This window comes from Ambystoma mexicanum, chromosome 12 (genome assembly GCF_040938575.1).
Source record: "Ambystoma mexicanum isolate Mex_15411 chromosome 12, UKY_AmexF1_1, whole genome shotgun sequence".
NCBI lineage: Eukaryota > Metazoa > Chordata > Amphibia > Caudata > Ambystomatidae > Ambystoma > Ambystoma mexicanum.
Window position 1 is genome coordinate 1,169,345,410 of NC_090936.1, and position 17,750 is coordinate 1,169,363,159.

The 17,750-nt window shown below is 45.6% G+C and overlaps 1 protein-coding gene across 3 annotated transcripts in view; it reads right to left on the reverse strand.

Moving 5' to 3' along the window:
• Nucleotides 1-17,750, reverse strand: part of TMCC3 (transmembrane and coiled-coil domain family 3) — a 295,227-nt gene that overhangs the window by 58,481 nt on the left and 218,996 nt on the right. The gene's annotated exons all lie outside the window — the stretch shown is intronic.

The following is a 17,750-nucleotide window of genomic DNA, read 5'->3' on the forward strand; positions in this document are numbered from 1 at the left end:
ATTATATATACACACATATATATATATATATTATATATACACATATATATAGATATATACACACACACACACATGATGCAGATGGGGAGCAGGTGCATGTGGATCTAGGTCACCTGGCCTAGGCCCCGCCCACCTGGTGACTTCCTTCACCATCACCGTCTTGTGGCCAATGCTGGATTTGACTTTTATGGACTTCATTCATTCATTCACAGTGCGTCACTCTTTCTCAACTCTCATGCGGGACTTCCTTTGCATCTTGTACTCATGGTGGCCCTGAATCATGCTGTTCCATCTTCATCTTGTATCCTGGCTTGCAACATTATGTGTTACTACTGACTTCCGCAATTGTATTAGCTCTCCTCTCTTGCTTCTCCACTCTTTTTGACTGCTTAATCTCTGTTCTCTCCTCCCCTCACCCCTCCCTTTTCCTATCTCCTCCCCTCCTCCCCTTACTTTCTTCTATGCACTTACTCTATCAGAATTGTCCCTGGACCTTTTATGATAGCAACCTCGTCTGTCGCTCCCCTATCCCTTTACTGTTGCCCCCCCCCTCCAGCACTATCTGAAATGTCGTCAGGCCTAGTATGATAGTCGCTTGTTTTGTTCCTCCCCTCCCTTTCTGCACCCCTCTCCCTCACCTTTTGTTTTTCTCTGGCTCTACCAGAAATGTTGTCAGGCCTAGTACGGTAGTCGCCTGTCTGTTTCCATTTCCTTCCCACTCTCCCCCTCCCTTCCTTATCTATGTCTTAGCTCTTGCACTATCTGAAATTTCGTCAGGCCGAGTACGATAGTTAATTTCACATCCTTACGGTTCATGGCCTGTAAGAATGTGGTTGTATTTTCCCTTGTTCCCTCCCTTGTCTTGAAGCGCTTTGAAACACATTGTGTATAGGCGCTATATAAATAAACGATCATATATCATATACACACACACAAATCTCGAAACACTGCCAAAATCTCAAACCAACACTCATTCAGCTTAAGCAGGTCCCTGCTGTCATTCTCCGTGCCTACATTTTGCAATAAATTATCCACATTTATTCACAAAGGTTTATAAAATCTAACTGCCACACATTCGTTAGGATCTTGTGGGTTCTTCCACTCTGTTTCCTACCTGTTCTTCGGGATACTAAGGGTTTGATTCCTTCACTTTTAGGATCTCCATTGGTTTCTCCATTCATAGGGCTACAAATTGACTCCTCCTGCCTCGATAACATGACCAGAGACGTAATTTCACCAAAATGCCAGTGGTAGCGGAAGTGACATCACACAACCCTTGACCTCTGATGACATCACAGGAAATGATGTTGTTTGACCCCCACACCAAAACGACATCACTGGAAGTGCAGGAACACAACCTTTCACCCATTGACAAAACAGGAAGTGGCATCACATAGCATTGTTCCTAAGTACACTACAATAAATATGGTTACGATATCACTGTAATGTGATATCCATTTATATACGAATTAATCACCATATGTATCATTATCAGTGTGTATAGGCCCAGATTACTCAATTACTGTGAATGCATGCAGACATCCAAGGACAAAATAATAATGTTTTGTTATTATATAGCACTTACAGTTAAGCGCTTTACATACAATATCACCCAACCTGCGTTTGTACTCATTTATAGACCTCAGAAGGATGATAGGCTGAGTTAGCCTTTCCAGGACTCAAACCTGCAGAACACACACACACACACACACACACACACACACACACACACACACACTACACTACACTACACTACACTACACTCTGTAGTGGATATCATTAAACTGGTAACTGAGATTTAACAGCAGGCCAGTTCATCTGCTGGTCTGGTGCAAAGTAAGCCACAGGTCAAGCATGCATGGATCTACTTTTCAGGCTTCGGAGGTTGGCAAAATACATACCATTGGGAGGGTTCATAACTGTGTATTAAAGAATTCCGAGTAGCGCAGTGAAAGCAGCGCACTCACACGGCATTCTGTACTTTGGGCACTCGTTACCTCATACATGCAAAGAAACATCCTGAACATTACACATTACAGCAAGAAGTTAATTGTGGCACAATTAAATCAAGGGCCACTTTTATGTGCTATGGTCAAACATTTCTACACTGTACACAAGCTTTTAGGCACAAGGATTTTGTCAAGCGACCGAGGACACCGAGATGGAATGTCTTGTGATGATCGTAACAGAGACAACGGCAGAAAAAAACATGCTATAACTGCAACTTGCGGAAATCATAATACATATTTTGTGTGCATTGTGAATTTTAGGTGTTTAGACTAAATCAGTGACTCACCCCCTGAAGAGTGCCTAAAATAAACCTTTAATGAGTCCAGCAATTATTGTATAGAATTCCAGAGATACATTATTTGTTATTCCTATTCTTTATTTAGGGTCAGTGCTGAAAGTGTTACACTTGTGGAACTGCCTTTTTTAAAGAGGCCTGAACAAGAAACAAAGAGCCGCATGGCACTGGCCACAAAATGTATTTTTCTTTTTTTGTCTAGGGGTAGCAAGGGAGACCACAGGGGTCGAAGTTGCGACCCCTAGTGACCCCCAAATGACGCCCCTGATCATGACCCCGAAATGTCTGGCTTTCTAAATCAACCAACCAGACTCCCTCTTGGTCTGAAAGGAATCTTTTAGTTGTGAAAGAGGTCTACTCTAAACCAAGTGGTCCTGATGAAGGCGTGACACGATTGGAATACTTAGGACATTTAGGCAAAATAGGGAGGCCATGGGATTGAAGATTGACCAAAATTATATTTTATAAACATCCACAAATATCTATGGATAGTTTCAAAATGAACGATTTCAAAGAATTGCACCAGAAAGTGACAATTTGTTTTGAATTGCACTTCTAAATGTTTTACATTGTGGTCCAACTGCTTGGTGACAGTGAAATACCGGAGCTGAACGAGTGGGGTCTCATGATTCACCCTTTCTAGAGGAAGAGTATAGGTTTCCCTGTGTTACCCCGTTTGTACATATTCCTTCCAAGTAGGAAAACATTTGCTTTTTAAAAGACTTCATTTACACTTAATGAAAGATACATTTGATATTAAGTACTTGTAATTGTAATGGGTTATTTATAAACGCGCTTAATACCCAGAGGTTTCTAAGCGCGGACCCGGGGACCGAACCTGTGTTGCTCCGCCTCAGCTTGTTGCCCCGGAGCTATCCTCTCGAGACAGACTTCGGGCATTTTTCAATATTTACCCCACATGTTTTGGATCAGATAAAAGATACAGCATTTAGGAGTATGGTCTGAATCTCAGCACAACCTAACCAATGTCCTTGCACAGATGATTTGGGCAGTTGCATGCAAGGGGTGTGACCGTAAGTAATTTGGACTAAACGTGCTACGGGTCAACTGTACTGGCCAATCCAGAGTGTCCATTGTTATAGACTGAGGACTTAGGTGCATAGAAGATTTTAAATACCGGTCCTCCCCCTGGTAGAGGTGCACCCAAGAGCCCAACATCGCAGTACCACCAAACACCAAGCCAGCAACCTGCCGTCCTCACAGACCACAAAGAAGGCAAGACCATGAAGACCATGGTGGCAGGGAAATGGGAGCACTACCAAACTAAATCACAGATTGAGAATTGCACAGTGTAAATGTTTAGAATAGCAACATTTGAAGGAGAATCCACACACAACGATTTGACAATTGCTTAGGTTGTGAACACACACAATCAAACTTTAATACAGGCGGTTAAGCTGACCTTTGACTAGCAAGTCAACAATGATTGTCAAATAAAATCCTAATGTACTTTTATAAAATCAAGTCAAATGAATTACTGAGATACTATATTGTTAATACATAGAAGAAGCGTCCAATTGAAATACAGCTAATGAGACAGTACAGCACAGATTCCGGCTACAGATCAACAGACAGTGATGACTTCTCATTAAGGCCCCGAAGGACGTCAACTGACCACATTCTGGTAACCATCAGAAACGATGAAACAGAAAAGGTTCCCGGGAGACCAGATTAGGCCTGAACCCCATTATGAGCAGAGTGGAACTAGAATGGTCGTCTCACAAGGTTTGGGCTGCCAATGGTTGTTGGGACCTATATGGGCTATGGTTGGATGGCATGCGGAGCACTGCAGGCAATCTGAGTGGCTGATGAATTCTGGTACTCCCATAGGCTGACGGGCTTGGTTTTCCAATCAATATGGGTGTGCAGAACATCCCCGCCTTCGGTTGGGCAAAGCCTTTGCGTGTTTGATGGTTTTGGTGACGCGGTCCATTTCTAGAGGCTGAACCTTAGGCCACCGGATTTTCGTGTTTTAGCTTGCAGTTGCGCAGGTTTGGGTTTGGCATCTATTCCACTGGGTAATATGGTTACCAGGTCCCCCAGTCTTCCAAACACTAGACATAATGTGCCAGATGACAATGATTGTATTTAAGGGAATCCTCAGAGTCAGAATCAGGGCATCAAATGTTGAGTAGGGAAAATAACGAATATTTCCCCAAGTATCGTATGAGAGCCCCACCAATCAGCTGCTTTCCTTATCCATGTCAGTAAGAATCTTTTTCACCCTCACTGTTTAAATGGCCTGTGGTTAGTATGTGGTTGGCCATGGCTTGTCCATGAGACAAAGTTTGTCAACAGCAGGAGACCACTTTTAAAAATAACTAGCAAGTACACCAAGAGGGGATTGGAATCCCATGGACAGTCCTACATAGACTTCTAGTGGGAACACAGATTTAAAATAAAGAATTAAAAACGAAGATGCCATCATTTAAATTTGTAATTGAAAGTAATGTAAACTGTAGAAACAAAGATATCTTAGAGAAAGTAACATTTATTATTCTACTTTTTTCTAAATATTCTAACTTTTTTCTAAATAAATAAACAAATAAAGTCAAATGCGTCCAAATGCATGAATAGGGTTTGAAAATGTGGTCTTGATTTCTTATATATTTATTGGTCTTGGGGTAGCCTTAGTTCACAGCACTCCTTCAGGGTTCACGCGTGACTGAATAATTACTGACAAAACGGGTCCCCCGCGGTAACTAAACCGCTGTTTCCAGCTTTAAATTGTACTTTTCTTTTTATCTATTTTATGTTCATTTTTATTGCATGTTAAATTAGCGTTCATATAGACTTATTTTTATGGAGTACCCAGTCTACGACCAACACGATGTAGAGGAGCAGGTGGACGCATTTTCCCTAACTCCCACCCCTTCACCATCATCATACTGGAACAGGAGAAGGGCCCCCTGTGAGACTCCATGTGTTATGCCTATACCTCATCGAGTGTATGAGAGACGATACGCACTTAGACAACCGTACCGAATGTTCCCTCGCAGTGAAAGTGTGGAAGGATGCTGTGTGCAAGGATGTCTGCATGCACCATTGGGCATCATGGAGCACGGAGTGAAATCTGACGAGGGCAGAGTGATGTCATGGAGAAGATATACAAATCCATGCTGAAACTATGAAAAGATTCAGGCGTAACGATGTAACTGAAGCGATAATAGAAATCTGTACGTAATGATGAAGTAATCATGAATGCAAAAGAAGACAAAGTAACTTGCTGAGCAATAAGTGCAAATACACAGTAATGCAAGGAAGAAAAGATAAATAGAAGCTTGGTATAGAGGCATATATTACGTGGCTATGACGGCCATAGTTGGAAAATGGATGCCGGCTCGTGTAATTATTCAATTCAACTACCTCAGAAGTCTTATCAGGGTTGCAGAGTCAGGAGATGATGGAAGAACAGCTTTGTGTGCAAAACAAAGAGGAGTCAAGTTTGGCTTGGGATCAAGGATGCTATTTTTAAGGAATAGCTGCAAAGTACGAAGGGAGGCAGACGGATAAAACATGGATGGGACATATTTCTCTTAGTTTAAAGAAGAAGAAAAACTTCAGCAAGAGCCATGTATTGGACAATTAAAAGTTTATACATTTTATACACGGTAGAGTGAGCAAGTCTATAGAGGTCAAGCAGAGTAATGACACCCAGTATAATTAAATCAAATAGCAGTAAATAAGGTTTGGCAAAATTATTTTTGATCGGCAAACTGACCACAATTTATCTGCTCAGGCCCAAATTTACACATGCCTTTTATTTTATTTTTGGTCCCCTGCCTCCAATTTTAAAGGAAGCAGGGGATAGCCCTGCACCCCTGAAATTGCAAAATATCAAACATAGGGAGCGGGGGACAGCCCCGCAACTCCCACTCTCCAGGTTTCGTATTTTGCAATATATGCTACCAAATTGCCCGAAAGGACAAATCACCCATGCAAAAATCCAATCAAATTGGTCAATTGTTTTAGGTCAAATAGGCTAATACCGTAAATAAGAGGCTGAAATAGACTAAATTTGTGGTCTCTTCACATGTGACTTAGAAGTCGAAAACAAGGGCTATTTGTTAAGCCTCAAAGGAGGAAAGTGATGTCCTTTCATTCCCTTGAATGTCCTAGAACAGAGAACAGGCTACAAGGCCAACTACAAATGGGAAACTTTGGCTTATGGCCGGTCTTATGAGAGATGATGGCCTAATTGGTTGTTTGTTTTTTTTGTTTATTTGCTATAGCACAACGAAGACCTTTAGGTAGCTGGGCGCGAACATTACAAATATATTCATAGCTTAGTTACAGAAATATAATGACATCACATCTTGGGTAAGTAGGGAGTAATCTGACATGATCCAAGCACCTGGGTTTCGGTTTCCTTACGTACTGCTAGCTGAGCTGAAAGTCCAAAGTTGGGTAAGAATGCCAACCAATCAGTGGGTCTATGGGGCAACCTGCTATACAATGTTGCATGGACCAATCCGCTGTCACTTTGTTCGCTATAATCAGTATTATAATATTTAGAGGTAGTTCGAGGGTTGTCTTACAGATAAGAGACAGCCAATGAAGTATTAACGAATATAGATTCTCGAAGTAGATATGTTCCCCTAACCAATCCCTGCAGCTAATAGGCTTTATGGTTTGCCATGTAGTATGATGTCATAGATGAAGCATGTTGGGTTATAAGACCTCTGTGTAATCAAGTTTGTGTGCAAGTGTGCAAGCATCTGTCTGTTTGCTCGTTGACTCTCCTTTATTAAACTGAGAACGAAGTAGTGCTTTGCCATATTGCTCGAGTCTTGCCGGTTATTTAGTCTGAGATCCTTATTGGTAATTCAATCAGCACAAGAGACGCTTCAAGGTGCCAGAGCACAATGGCATCCGGGTACAGCAAGAGTCTTCAAGCCTTGGCACAAACCCGCCATTAACCGTCATGATCACACACTGCCCAGTTTATGGCTACAGTATGTGCGCAATGGTGCTTTAATGAGTGCATATCTCAGGCAAACTGATAGAAACTGAAACTCATCGCCCAACACAAACACCAGACAAGCAAGCCAACACCGCCTACACATTTCACTCTGCAATCCAACATGCCCATAAGAACAAGCATTCCCCCAGTGGGCACCCAGAGCCTGGACCACCCTAGCACTCCACATATGCACTGCACCCTGCATACAGCACTTTCTGAAGAAGCCTCAACACCTTCCTCTGTCCCCACAGCACCTCCCCCACCATCGCCTGTCGATCCTAACTTCCTATCCTGTCGTGACACATTTTGTAACTTAGGTTTCACCTCTCACCTTTTGCACCTTATCAGGCACTCCAAGGCCCAGCACTGAACAAAAATTCAAATAAAATTAAATAAAACTCGAGGACTGGGGGCCACAGATTTTGTGATTCGAAAATCCGACATAATTAAAGCAAGATTGCCCAGGTGCAAAGATCACACAATTCAGAAGGCTTCCAATGTGATTCCTACATGATCTAAGAATTTACGCTCTTCATTATTCACTAATAATTACTTTGAAAATCCCTTTCAGCATTTCACAAGAGTAGTCATTACCGCTCCAGCTAACTATCTCGTTATTTCCTTCTTTATCATCTGAACAGGTTTTCCCTCTGGTAATTAGATACTGCATAATAACACCACTCGTGTCCCAGAAACATCCCTGTCTGTTCCGTATAACATAGTCGGGCTTTCCATAATAAGTGCAGAGATTATGAACAAAGTTGCCAGCTCATCCATCTGATGGTAATTACAAATAGATTTACTAGAGGCACCACCCGGCATTCCCGGGTGTGTAGCCGACATGCACGTGGGGTCTGCTATAGCCTTGTGCATGTTTCATTGTGTCATAACTTCTTATCATTGAAAAATTGCAAAATCAGCAACCCTCCCGAAATCGCCTATACTGATAGCACAGGGCTGGACCCCGCTCCACCCCTGTGCAGGGCGAATGGATGGGGTTGGTCAAATTTCACCATCGCTAGTACACCCCAGACTGGTATGCCGACCTTGTGTCCTAACCTCCTATTTTTGTAAAAGTCACAAAATCGTCAATCTCCCCAAATCGCCTATACTGATAGCACAGGGCCGGACCCCGCCCTGTGCAGGTCGAATGGGTGGGGTACTCAGATTTCACAAATTGCCAGTAGACCCCAGACTGGTATGACAACCGTGGGCCAAACCTTCAGCCCACCAACTGTTATGGGGCTGGAGCCCACACTGAACATGCAAACACACATGATATATATCAGCAACGTGCTAACCTTCGACCTTACAGAGATACTGGCCGGGGGGGCCGGCTGTGACAGATCAGGGGATGGGGGAAATAGATAATTTAAAAGCTCCTCCCCCACCTGCCACCAGAGTAACAGCATAGCTATACTTCCTATTGCAGAGAAAAGCTCACTTTTTCACCCCATATACGCCCTCGGGGCAGCCAAATAGTTAAAGAAAAAGGCCAGCAGTGTTTGAGAGATGAGTGACTTATGAGTCGTTTACAACTTTTGGGGATATCTCTGTGAGGGACAGGGGCTCTAGCAGGCATTGCATCAGGTGACCAGGAGGGCAGCTAGGCATCTCTCATCCGTTAGAGACAAGGCTCCAGCAGCAATAGCGTCATGTGACCTGGAGGAGGGATAGGCGTATCCCACGTTAGGGACATATTCCTCAGTTAGGGACAGGGCTCTATCAGCAATAGTGTCATGTGATCTGGAGGGCAGATAGACTTATCCCATGTTGGAGAATCCTTCCTCGATTAGATATCGGCTCTAGCAGCGATCGCGTCATGTCACTTAGAGGGCGGATATGCATATTACGTTAAATAATTTTTTGTTCGAGCAGGAGGAAATGGTGGAGGAGGATCTATAGAGCCTCATGTTGATCAAGTTTGGGTCACTTCAGTTACCCTCCAAAACAGAATCACCATATCTCACAACACGGCTCTGCAACATTTGGCTCGCCAAATGTTTTCCACTACGACTCCCATGAACCCTCACCACTGACCATTCTGGCTAGGGCCAATGGGAGTTGCTTTCCAACAGAGCTGGCCGCACCATATAATCTGTGCAATCAAGGATAGATTGCAGGTGTAAACTAATATGGTTTTGGTTCTTGCCCCGTGAGGGGGTCGCCTTGACAGTATTATCAGATGTGGGGCCCATTCACACTTCATACAAGCCTCTGTGCCAGGAGACCACCATGGGGGGGTCGCTTGGAAGCCTCTGCGCCGAGACACCACCATGGTGGTTGCACAGACAATACGACCAGATGCGGGTTCCATTCATACGTCATACACGCCTCTCTGCCAGGAGACCGCCAGGGGAGTTGCTTGGACAGTACGATTAGATACAGGCCCCATTCATAGTTCCTTCAGACAAAGCTTACATGCCAGGAGACCACTAAGGTGGTCGCTGGGACACTATGATCAGACGCAGGCTCCCTTCACACTTCATTTAAACCTCTGTGCCAAGAGACTGCTGCAGTGGTCACTTGGACAGTATGATCAGGCACATGCTCTATTCAACAAGCTTAGGTGCCAAGGGAGCACTAAAGTGGTGGCTTGGACAGCATGATCAGACGCAGCCTCCATTCACACTTACTTCAGGAAAGCTTCAGTGATAAGAGACCACCATGGGGGTGGCTTGGACAGTATGATTAGACACAGGCCCCATTCACACTTACTTCAGGCAAGCTTCAGTGATAAGAGACCACCATGGGGGTGGCTTGGACAGTATGATTAGACACAGGCCCCATTCATAATTCCTTCAGACAAGCTTACATGCCAGGAGACCACCATGGTGGTCACTGGGACAGTATGATCAGACGCAGCCTCCATTCACACTTACTTCAGGCAAGCTTCAGTGGCAAAACACTACCCTGCTGGTGGCTTGGACAGTATGATTAGACACAGGCCCCATTCATAATTCCTCCAGACAAGCTTACATGCCAGGAGACCACTAATGTGGTAGCTGGAACAGTATGATCAGAAAGAGCCTCCATTCACACTTACTTCTGGCAAGCTTCAGTGATAAGAGACCACCATGGTGGTCACTGGGACAGTATGATCAGACGCAGCCTCCATTCACACTTACTTCTGGCAAGCTTCAGTGATAAGAGACCACCATGGTGGTCACTGGGACAGTATGATCAGACGCAGCCTCCATTCACACTTACTTCAGGCAAGCTTCAGTGGCAAGACACTACCCTGGTGGTGGCTTGGACAGCATGATCAGACACAGCCTCCATTCACACTTACTTCTGGCAAGCTTCAGTGATAAGAGACCACCATGGTGGTCACTGGGACAGTATGATCAGACGCAGCCTCCATTCACACTTACTTCAGGCAAGCTTCAGTGATAAGAGACCACCATGGTGGTCACTGGGACAGTATGATCAGACGCAGCCTCCATTCACACTTACTTCTGGCAAGCTTCAGTGATAAGAGACCACCATGGTGGTCACTGGGACAGTATGATCAGACGCAGCCTCCATTCACACTTACTTCTGGCAAGCTTCAGTGTAAGAGACCACCATGGGGGTCGCTTGGACAGTATGATTAGACACAGGCCCCATTCATAATTCCTTCAGACAAGCTTACATGCCAGGAGACCACTAAGGTGGTAGCTGGAACAGTATGATCAGACACAGCCTCCATTCACACTTACTTCAGGCAAGCTTCAGTGGCAAGAGACCACCATGGTGGTCACTGGGACAGTATGATCAGACGCAGCCTCCATTCACACTTACTTCTGGCAAGCTTCAGTGATAAGAGACCACCATGGTGGTCACTGGGACAGTATGATCAGACGCAGCCTCCATTCACACTTACTTCTGGCAAGCTTCAGTGTAAGAGACCACCATGGGGGTCGCTTGGACAGTATGATTAGACACAGGCCCCATTCATAATTCCTTCAGACAAGCTTACATGCCAGGAGACCACTAAGGTGGTAGCTGGAACAGTATGATCAGACACAGCCTCCATTCACACTTACTTCAGGCAAGCTTCAGTGGCAAGAGACCACCATGGTGGTCACTGGGAGAGTATGATCAGACGCGGGCCCATTCACGCTTCCTTCATATAAGCTTAGGTGCTGAGAGACCACCATGGTGGCTGCTGGGACAGTATGATCAGACATGGGCCCCGTTCACGCTTCCTTCATACAAGCTTAGGTGCTAAGAGACCACCATGGTGGCCGCTGGGGCAGGATACATGGCTATTTACTTGTGGTCACCTTAGATCAGGTGGGACATCAGTGGCTTCAGAAGGCAGCTGGACTATTAACAGGGAAGCAGGAAACGACACATCTGGAAAGGAGAACGAGAGGCCGAGTGACACCAATGACTGGCAAAGCAGAAGGACATGTGCAGAGCATCCCGATTGACACCATCTTTACCCAGAAATTGGCACCTTGTACCGTTAACTTGGCGGCAATCACTTTTCCCCCACAGTGGTATCTAACTTTGGATCTAGGCGGTTACTGTGAAAATAAAATACAGCAGATGAACATGTGCAATTCTCTTTATTGTCCACACGCATTGCAATGCTATTATATCGGGGAGATCCCCTGCAGTCCCCCCCCATACTGCTGTCACATTATGCATTACCCCTAACCCAGCCCCATATGTACCCCATATATAATTGCGATGAAATTCGCAGTAAATAAATTGGCATTTTTGTCTGCAGCATTTCTCGGCTGCGCAGTAATGGGGTGATGCCTATAACGTCACCATAAATATTGGCATCAGGTAGTAATGTCCCCATACATGACGACTCCGGGAAAAGCCATTGGCGACATTATATATGGTGACATAATGTACGGGGATGGGTTGCAGGGAGGTCCTCTACTCTCCTTCTAAAAATGTTTTTAAAAAACTATTCGGGGGTGTCCCCTGCATGTTCCATGTAATAAAGTCTCTGCAAAAAAAGGCGGCTTTTTTTGTCAGGAGACATTTTTGCGGGGACAGTATTACATGGAACCTTAATATTATGATTAGGGCACTTGTAGAGCAATTGCGCTGCATACACTCATTACGGGGGCCTTTTGTCATGCCTCCATTGAGCACAACAGCCTTTTCCTGCACATTCAGAAAGCAGTTGCGGTCTGCGGTATAGTCCGATAGCAACACAGTGAAGTTGGCCTGCACACGCCAAGGGTACAAGACTCTTTTCAGACCCCTCCAGCAGAGGCCTGTGGCTCTACAGATGTTTTGGACTACGAATCACAAGACCCCTCACCATTTATTATGCTGGATAGGGCAGATGGTAGTTGTAGTCCTAAACATCTCAGATTTAAAGTTTGCAGAACCCTGCTTTATGGGCACTGTAACCAGTTAGATAGCTCAGCGGGTTGAGTGATCGCTACTCGGATCTAAGCGTGACTTGCAGGTCGCGGGTTCGAATCCCCGCAAGGCCAACTCAGCCTTTCATCCTTCCAAGGTGGATAAGTGAGTACCAATTTTGGCTGGGTGATATTGTACGTAAATATATGCTCTATAAAGCGCTTTGGATTAAGGCGCTATATAAATAAACAAATTATAAAGCTCTTGAATCTGAATGTGCGGCCCGTACGCTACTATCCTTATTAGTTCCATCTAGAAGCCTTTTCTGAAGCAGTGCTTTGTAAAACCTGACCGTGTCCCCATAGTTGTAACCTGCAACATGTATACACCGACAGAGCGAAAATGGGTTCCCCGATTGTTAAAACATTGACATATGGAGGCCTCCACAGTCAGCAACAGCGCTAAATGGCACCCTAAAGCAGAAGTCCGCAACCTGCAGGTGTCCAAATGTTTTGGACTACGACTCCCATGACCTCTCACCATTGACTAAGCTGGCTAGTACTGATGTGAGGTGTAGTCCCAAACATCTGGAGAGGAAAAGGTTGAACAGCCCTGCTCTATTATATCACAGTTAATTCATTCATCCAAGAAAAGTCAAACAGTGATACATGTGAAGTGAATGTGCCGCTTTTTGACCTTGTCCCCACCCTTACAGGAAGTGATGAGTCCTATGCAGCTCAGTCTTTGTCCAACCCCCAAAATGGAGCAATTCTGCTCCAACTGCCAGGCCACTTCTCCTCTGTGCGGGCACATGGGCAACATTAGACATGTTTCGGCCCTGTTGAGCTTCATCAGTGCAGGCAGGTTTCATTCTTAGGCACAGTGAGCAGTGGACCCACTCCTGGGCATACCCGTTGGCACTCATTCATCCACACCTTCATATAATACACACCAGCAGCCGGGGAGGAGCGAGGCCTTCTGCCTCCGCCCTTGGAAGAAACCAGGAAGGTGGAACTAATTTCAAGGCAAAAACAAAGGTGATGGCTGGAAGGTTTAGAATGAATCTTAACCACTGGCATTGCTCTGGGCAACCATCCAGACCATCGTTCTTCACCTGCCAAGCCATTACAGAAGGGGAAAGACCATATGCAAATCAGGCTTGGCTCCACCCCGGAAGGGGCAGTCCAGCCCAAACTGCTTGGTCACATCTCTTCTGCACGAGCCCACAAGCATCCCCAGACATGTTTCGGCCTTGTTGGGCCTCATCAGTGAGGAGTAGCTTGGGTCTCTAGGCCCAGCAGGCACGGGACCCATGTCTGGGCCTACCCGCCCCACTCGGGGTGACAAGGCAAAAACAAAGAGGTGATGGCTGGACGGTTTAGAATGAAACTTAGCCACTGGCAATGCTCTGGGCAACCCTCCAGACCAGCGTTCTTCGCCCGCCATGCCATTACACAAGGGTAAAGACATTTCAACCCATTACAACACAAGATGGCGGCCGGTGTGATTACACCATGGCCAACTCCTCGGGCACGAGTTGGGGAGGTTCTGAGAAGGGTAAGGAGTCGGAAACCGTGAAAGGACTATGCTGGCGGTTTAGTTTCCTTAGCACCCCAAAATAATGATGCTACAGGTGCAGCCAGAGAAAAAAATCAAGCCCACAGGAATAAATGATGGTTGCGGCCTAGTAGGCTAAAGAGGGGAAGATTTGTGAACTTTTTACAACCCACTAGGCTGTAACACGACATTAGGAGTTTGAACAACAGTCTCACTGCCGTACTCACAAAGGAGAACCCTGCACCCACAGTTCATTGAAGCCATTTCTATGACACTAAAGCGCATAACAAGTAAACAAACGGTGTCCAACAGGTGAGAGGGGCTGAGGCGGCCAAGCAATGTGATTGCTGCTAACTTCATTGCATACCCTGCCCCTCATAGCCACACTCATGCCCAATACAATACCCGCTGGCATCTACTATAGTGCAGAGGCCTACCAGGAAATCTCCAGAGTACCCTATAGGCCAGTCCACCCCTGGCCAGGGTGCAGAGACCTAGAGGGAAATCTACAGAGTTCCCTATAGGCCAGCCTATCCCTGGCCAGGGTGCAGAGGCCTACTGGGAAGTCTCCAGAGTTCCCTATAGGCCAGTCCAGACCTGCCCAGGGTGCAGGGGCCTACTGGGAAGTCTGCAGAGTTCCCTATATGCCAGTCTACCCCTGCTCACAGGACGCCAGCGGTACAAGGCCATTGGACAACCAATGCTTCCGGGATCTGAGTGAGGGGCTTTCTCCCAAACAGCCTTGACCCCCTCCCCTCACCAGGAAATTGAAAAGAAAGGAAGACACCACATCTGTGAAGGTGCCGAGTTGTCAAGGAGCAGGCACTTTGTCACACCTGCTCTCTGCCCCATTCTCCTTAATGAATGTTATAATTGAGAGGCAACGCCGAGTTCTGAGGGCCAAACCTAGTGATAACGGCCTGGGCCCAATGCAAATAGGCCTGAGTGAATGGAGGCTGAGAATCGTTACCACTCAGGATGGCCTGATGAACAGGGCACTGTGGCCAAACACTGTAGATGTTCTTCTCAAAGGCGAACCCCCACACTGCCTGCAATTGGATGTTCAATATTTACCCGTATTCAGTAAACAAACTAAATGAAATTAATAAGCTGTTCAAAGTGGTCGATTCCATTTCCATGAGGATTGTCTGGTGCATTAAACACATATTTATTTTGTTGAACTGTAGATTAAACCTCACCATGGGCAACAGCAAAGCGCTTGCTGCAGGGGCTACTACGCATGCGCGTCTGAGGAGTTAATGCAACTGAAGAGTGTACAGACCTCAACGTGTCAGTTCCCAGGTGCAAGTTGTTCAGTGTCCTGGCGTTATAACTCGCAGCACTTTGCATTGTGGTACTTGAAGTCCTACATTTATAAAGCGGGGGGGGGGGGGGACCATTGCACGTACAATAAAGGAATTGGAAATGCCATAAGGTGAAAAAAGGCGTTCCAGGACCTCACTTGGCGGACTATGATTTGAACTTTTTTGAGAGGAGTGATGTAAAAGAGTGATGTTCGGTCAGAAAAGTGTGCAGTAATTAATTACTAGGGTTATTGAAATTCTGCCTTTCCTGCGCTGCAAATGACTACTTTCTGGGAGGAGAGAAAACATGTTTTACTGCCAATCAAGTCATTTAACACCAGGGGGCAGGTACCCCCACCTCTGCTAACCCTAATCGTGAGGAGGGTTGGGGAAGCCTCACTGGTAGGCTGTCCTTCCACACTCCCCGCACTTCATTTTAGACGCAGGAGGCACGACTGGAATATTAGGCAACGAAAGAGCCTTCAAACTGTCCTGGGGTTAGGATAGGCCATTACCAGCCTGTACTTCTTAAAGTTAGAGGGCGAAATTAATACAACGGGGAAGCGCCCTTGGAAGAGAGCAGCTACTTTAACATGCCGCCAAGATGGTGGCCAACAAGATGGAGGCCCAAGGCTTATCACACTTATGCAGTGACCCTGCAAACCTTCATGGGTCTGGCATCTGACCCCCACCCTCCTGGGCCTGTCACAAGTACAGTTTTCCTTACATAGACATTGGCTCAGTTTGCTCAATGGATCCCCAAACTGGTACCGCCCCCGTCCTCTCTGGTTTTGACAATCAAACTCACCAATGGGCCAAGAGTGCCCTCTAAGGCTCCTCTCTGCGCACCTTCAGACCTTCGCTGTGCAGGGCAAGACTACTAATACCCGGGTCACTATGTAGCGATGAGGTCATCACCAGACACGTCATTTCACTAAAATGCCAGCAGTAGTGGAAGTGACATCACAAGACCCTTGATCTCTGATCACATCACAGGAAGTGATGGCATTTGGCCCCACCTCGAAGTGACATCACGGGAAGTGATGGAACACGACCTTTCACCCCTTGACAAAACAGGAAGTTGCATCACATAGCATTGTTCTTAAGTACACTAAGAAAAATATGGTTACAATATAAATGTGATATACATTTCATACAACAATGGATCGCCATATGTATCGTTAATATCAGTGAGTATAGGCCCATATTACCAAATTCCTGTGAATGCAAGCAGACGTCCAAGGCCAAATGATAATGATGTGGTATTATATAGCACTTACGCCGAAGCGCTTTGTATAGAACAAATATACATACAATATCACCCAAACTGTGTTGGTACTCATTTATTGACCTCAGAAGGATGAAAGGCTGAGTTAGCCCTGCCGGGATTCATACCTGCAACCTACAGATCACACACACATTGCAGCAGCAAGCACTCTACCCACTGAGCTATATTACCGGCTGTAGCTATATTACCGCCTATAGAAAAATTAGCAATTACATGTCTGAATGTTCTCAAAGTCAGAAATGAAATTACACTCTGTAGAGGATACCTGAGATTTAACAGCAGGCCAGGTGCAAAGTTGGCCACAGGTCAAGCCTGCATGGATCTACTTTTCAGGCTTCGGAGGTTGGCAAAATACATACCATTAGGAGGGTTTGGAACGATGTATTAAAGAATTTAGAGTAGCGCAGGGAAAGCAGCGCACTTACACAGCATCCCGTACTATGGACACTCGTTACCTCATACATGCAAACCGACATCCCGAACAGCATGCCAGGGAGATAGGAAAGATAGACACATGACAACAAAGCATGAATTGTGGCACAATTAAATCAAGGGCCATTTTATGTGTTAAGGCCAAACATTTCTACACTGTACACAAGCTTTTCGGCACAAGGATTTAGTCAAGCGACCAAGGACACCGAGATGGAACGTCTTGTGATGATCCTAACAGATTTTTTTTAAAAAAATGCTACAACTGCAACTTCCAAAAAGCAAACTACATTGGGCCTCATCACGAGTTGGGTTGTATCCTGGCTGTAATACCGCCCGACTGTAATAGCCTTAGCACCCACTGGTCTGGTGGTATTACCGCCAGATCACGGGTTAGGCATTAACGGTAAAACCCCATTCCCCATTGAGTCCATTGGATCCAATGGGGCATTTTCTGCGCTAATACTGCGGGCTAATACAGCCAGTGGTAATACCACCGAAAACAGGGTGCTAAATGGGATTTTCTCCTCCAGAAAAAAGCTGGGAGGTAAAAAAGGCCCATTTAGC